Source organism: Rousettus aegyptiacus, unplaced genomic scaffold (genome assembly GCF_014176215.1).
Source record: "Rousettus aegyptiacus isolate mRouAeg1 unplaced genomic scaffold, mRouAeg1.p scaffold_m13_p_7, whole genome shotgun sequence".
NCBI classification, from domain to species: domain Eukaryota; kingdom Metazoa; phylum Chordata; class Mammalia; order Chiroptera; family Pteropodidae; genus Rousettus; species Rousettus aegyptiacus.
In genome coordinates, this window is record NW_023416310.1 from 40,877,291 (window position 1) to 40,882,866 (window position 5,576).

The window sequence follows — 5,576 nt, forward strand, 5'->3', positions numbered from 1 at the left end:
CAGAGTTCCATTCAATCTGATATCAAATGGAGATCTAAACCCACAGAGCAGAAGTTAGCTCAGGTCCATTGAGAAGCAGCTCTATCTTCTAATTCTTTGTTTTAATTTATTGATTTCCTTTTCCCTTCAAGATAGCGCAGTGCTTAACTTCGCTGCTATTCTCCATAAAATATCCTTTGCTTACCCTTCTCTGTTAGGAAACTTTCCTAACTCGTCTGTGAGTTAGTTCACTTGACTGCACTGTGTACTAGGGAGCGCGAGGGGGTCTGTATGAGTCTGACCCTCTCAAGAAAGGAAATATGCTTGCCTGGGATTTTTCTCCAGGACAGCAAGCAGCAAGCAATGCAACCCTGTGGCTTATATGTAAAACATCTGACTTTCTCATCAATGTGGTTAAATCTTGTTTTCTTACTCAGCAGGAGCTTGCTGAAAACTTACATTGTAGTTGCCGGCTGGGATCACAGCTCTGCAAATTATTTCTAATGGTATGCAGTTTTTCTAAAATGAGTCAAGCAAGGTCAGCACGATGGGCACTTGTCTGATAGCCTCTGGGGTTAATGAGCATTTTTGTTTACCTCAAGGAAGGGATGAAGACCTGGGATTTGCAGTCCTGAAAAGTTCTACTATTGGCTATCATCATAGATGTTTCTGAAATTTTCCATTCATGAAGGAAATGGCTAATAAAAATGTTTGCAAACTTAGCAGTCAGTTCTTATTAATAGGTTTATTTCTGCTATTATTAAATGCTTCTTAAAAGTTGAGTGTTGAGGAAGTAGATGTGCCTTTGTTTACAATCCAAATAAGTTAAGAAGCCCAAAAGGAGATGAAGGATGGGTATTAACCCAGATGGACATGGCCAATGATAAAAAGTTGTAATACCTTCTCTATAAGACTTTCCAAAGCTCTGGTTCATTTCTAAAACCAAGATAGACGTTCTACAGAGTTAGGAAGGACTTCAGCTAAAGATGTTAATGCACAAGTGGAAGCTATTCGTTCACTCCAAACACTTAAGAACCTCTGAATTAAATATGATAAAAATGTTTTTAATACATAACTAAGCATGAAGTTAAGAAAGGAAAATCACCAACTTGCAGAAGCAAAAGGAGAACTCAAAGTAAGAGGTGAATAGGAGTTGTACTGTACATAAAGCGAGATCTAAATTCATATTATCTATAGAACGTGGAAAACCAAGCTGTGATATTTAATATTAAAAACTTGTCTCGACCTTGATATGAAAATATGAGTTCATTGAAAACACCCAAAGTGAAGCATCAATCACACTCAAGGATAAGAAGACCCAATATTCTGAATGTTAGTTTGCCTTAGCTTACCTGCAGTTTCAATCAAAAGTTCAATAGAAACATCTTGCATATATTCTGCCAAAAAATCCTAGTTGCTTATAAAATGTATATGGGCAAAGGGCCAGAAAGAGGAGATAATTCTGAAATAGAAGGAGAGAAAGGACTTATCCTATTAGATATCAAGAACTTACTGTAGACCCTATCAATTAAGACATGGGAGAAGGGAGAATTGATGGGGGTGTGTGGGGAAGTAGGGAGGGGGGTAAGCCCGCTTCCAATGGAATGAGAGAGAGCTTAGAAATAAGCTCGCTATATGAGAAAAACTTGATTCATAACGGAGTAAGTATTACAGATCAGTAAAGAAAGTAATATGGTAATAAAAAATGGAGCTAAGACAATTGGTTAACCATAATGAAAAAATAAATAAATAAAAGAGAGAAATTGAGTTCTTTCCTTATACCATACACAGAAGTCAATTCTAAGTAGATTGAACATTTAAACATTAAAAAAAAAAAACGTAAACATTTTATTAAAAAATGTGATATATTCTTACCACCATTAAGGAAAATTTTCATAAATCACAAAATACATAAAAACAAAGGAAAATATTCATAATTTAAATACATAAAAATATAAAATAATTTTTCATCATGTTATTGAAAGAGTGAAAAACAAAATATGAAATGAGAATATATTTGAACAAATATAACTAGCAAAAGATTAGTATTTTGAATATATGAAGAACCTCTGCATTAATAAGAAAAAGACAATACAATAGAAAAAAAGCAAAAATCATGGATGTCACTTCATATGAGGAAACAAAATGGCTGATAATTGGATACAAAGAATATTAGCATTGGAATCATCAAACTATTGACAAATGCTCCAATTCTCCTTCCTCTTAACACATAGTAGAGATTGCTTCTGTGTGTAGACATGTGACATGCTTTAACCAATGAAATGTGAGTGGAAGCTTGATATTCTATAAGCAGTTGCTTGCTCCATCCTCCTCTCTTTTCAATAGCAGGGCAGAATTTCCTTCCCATTACATTAGCATCTGGTACTATTCCAGCTCACTTTATCAGCCTCCGTCCTGAGTGAGAAAGTATGGAACAAAGCCCAAACAACTTGTGATGAACATGATAAGCATGAATGAGAAATAAACTTTGTTGCTGGAAATCATTATTGTTTTAAGTTGTTTTATCCACAGCATGACCTAGACCAATAGTTCTCAAAATTTGCTGCATGTTAGAATAATCTGGAGAACTTTTTAAAAATGCCAAGGTCAATTTCAGACCAATAAATCTCTGTGGGTAAGAGGAACTAGTAATTTTTAAAGTTCCCCAGGTGGCTCTCATGTACAGCCAAGGTTGAGAATCAAGGATCTGACCAGCCTTAAAGAGGCTGTAAAAAGGAAACATTCAGACAAAAAATAAAAAGAGCTCTTAAAAATATAAAGTATAGTAGCAGAAATGAAAAACTCAGAGGGCGGATAAGAGGGTAAAGTTTTAGGAATGTTCCTGAAGAGCAGAACAAGGAGACAAAAAAGTTTGAAAATAGAAGAAAGAAAATATAAGAAATTGAGAGGACTAGTCCAGGAGATCCTAATTGTGAAAAAGAAAGAAAAAGAAAAAGGGTGGAAAGGAGTTCCAGAATGAGAGAATAGAGAAGTTGAATGCAGAAGAAATAGCCAAAGAATCAATGTAAAATGATTTCCCCAAACTGGAGGACATGAGCTACCAGAATGAAAGGGAAGAGTCACATTCAAAGGATAAGAAATCAGAATATCTTCAGATTCCTGGAAGGTAAAGACAGTGGAGCAATGCCTCCATAATTGTGGGAAAAAACTATAACCGGGCTAGAATTCTCACATAAAAACTGTCTATTGTGTGTGCAGATGAAATAGAGATAGTTTTACATATACAAGGTTGAGTGTTTTCCCATACCAACAACCAGTTTTCCGACTTTTCCAGACATCAACTTGGTATCCTACAAATCAGTTCAATTATAACACTAACCACTCAGTGTGGACTCCACAGATAAAGCTCAATCCTACAAGGCTGCCTCCCCTACTTTAGAGGCCATTGGAAGTCTAGGCCTCCCACACTTCTGACAACTGGCTATAAATAGGAGATTCCCATAAGAACCTCTATAGGTTTGATAATTTGCTAGAATGGCTCACAGAATTCAGCAATACACTTTCATTTCATTTACTGGTTTATTATAAAGAATATCACAAAGGAAAAAATGAACAACCAGGTGAAGAGTTACATAGGGAGAGGTCCCAGGCACAGGAGCTTCTTTCCTATGGAGCTGGGGTACACCATCTTCCTGGCACTTGAATATCTCCACCAACAAGGAAGCTCTCTAAACCCCATTATTTAGGGAGTTTCATGGAGATTTCAATTCATAGGCATGATCAATTATTAACTCAATCTGTAGCCCCAGATTTTGGGAGTGGAGCTTAAAGTTCCAGGCAGAAGCCAGTCTTTCTGGTCACAAGCCCCCACCTTGACGCTTTCTTGAGGCTTGTTAAAAGTTGCCTCATTAGAACAAAAGATGCTCCCAGCATTCCTATCACTCAGGAAAATACAAGGAATTTAGGAGCTCTGGGTCAGGAACAGGGGACAAAGACCAAATATCTTTCTATGATACCACACAAGGTCTCAAAAATTTATCTTCCAAGCACTCTTTCTCAAGAAGCTATTAGAGTAAAAACTGAAGAGGCTGGAGCCATGACAGGACAGGCATTTAGAAAGTTTCTTCCCATCTTTGGCCAAACTTTAGTGAAAAGGAGTGCTGCTGCCAAACTATCACTAAAGGAGGCATTATGCGTCCAAAAAACCCTCAAGGAACAGTGAGTGTCGAAAGTAACAGTAGTAGCAGCTGGATCAATTGCTAAATGGAAGGGTGGAGAGAGTCAACCAGTTAGCATGAAAGTTGGAGATAAAGTTCTTCTTCCAGAATATGGAGGCACCCAAGTAGTTCTGGACAAGGAGTATTTCTTAGTTAGAGATGGTGACCTTGGAAAGTATGTAGGCTGAAAGAAATCACTATTGAAATGGCATCATATGGAGCTACCCATTCCACTGAAGTTCTGAAATCTTCCATGATGTAAACAATTTCCATGTCTCTCTTTCATAATAAATTAATGATATCCGAACGGATGGCATCTATTGTCTCTTAAAGTTTTGCTTCACTGTATTGCTATAAACATTTCCAAATAAAAAATATATATGTTTAAAAAATGAAGCTATTAGAGAATGTGTTTCATCAAAACAAGGGACTAAACGAAGAGAAAGGGCAATGAAGGATTCCACTCCGGAGATAAGCAGAGGCACTTCATGTGAGAGTGAAGGGGGAGCCCAGCCAGGGCATGTTAGGCAAGTTTTCCAGGAAGGGGAGGGTTGATGGGTTACCTGATGTGTCTGAACAGGCTGAGAGGAGGTTTAAACAACTGTCAGAGGGTTGGCATTTAATTAGCGATAAATTCATAGAAAACTAAGCAATTGAGAAAAACAACTATTGATTCCATGGAAAACAAAAACTGTTACAGGAAAGGAAAATTATTCTTAGTACACTACCTGGCCCAGGAAATTATGTAGTTTACATAATTACAACAATCTAAGCACTAAATATTGGTCTAATCAAATAAAAATATAACTTTCAAAAGATGAAATGTGGGGAAGGATGGGTGACTGTGGTGAAGCATGAAGGTGAAAGAGAGCTAGACCCTAATTTTCCATAGCGTGATTGCAATATGATGTCGACTACCAAAGCAAATCAATAAACAGGCAAGAAACAAAAGTACAAATATGTTCTTTTGAGAGAGAACAATAAATCCCAAATACTCAGCTAAAAGCTGAAAGTAACTTCTCTGGGGAGGGAAAGAAAGGATTTCTTTGTAGTACTATTTGTCTCTTTTAATGATGAGCATATGTAACTTTATAAAAATAAAAACACTAATATGAATAGCTAATAACAAAGAACCAAATAGAACGTCTACAAATTTTTAAAAAGCCATTAGGATTAAAATTTCAAGAGATAGATGAAATTGAGAAATAGACATGGCTCCCTCTGGAGTTTTTTGGTTCAACCAATAAAGCAGGAGAGCTAGGACGAGACTGTGTAGATCAGGGGCCTTGGGCAAGAAACTGAGGCCTACTGAGCAAAGTGAGGTGATTTCTAAACCAGTCACCACTGCTCAGCCCTCTCTTTCTTCTGTGGAGTTTGGCTAATGTCCCAAGAGGAGGGAGCCAGCAAGTGGAGCCACCT

At 37.0% G+C, this 5,576-nt stretch overlaps 1 pseudogene; it reads left to right on the forward strand.

The window, feature by feature from the left end:
* The first annotated feature begins 4,036 nt into the window (after positions 1–4,036).
* LOC107518302 lies at positions 4,037–4,345 on the forward strand (annotated as a pseudogene).
* The last annotated feature ends 1,231 nt before the right edge of the window (positions 4,346–5,576 follow it).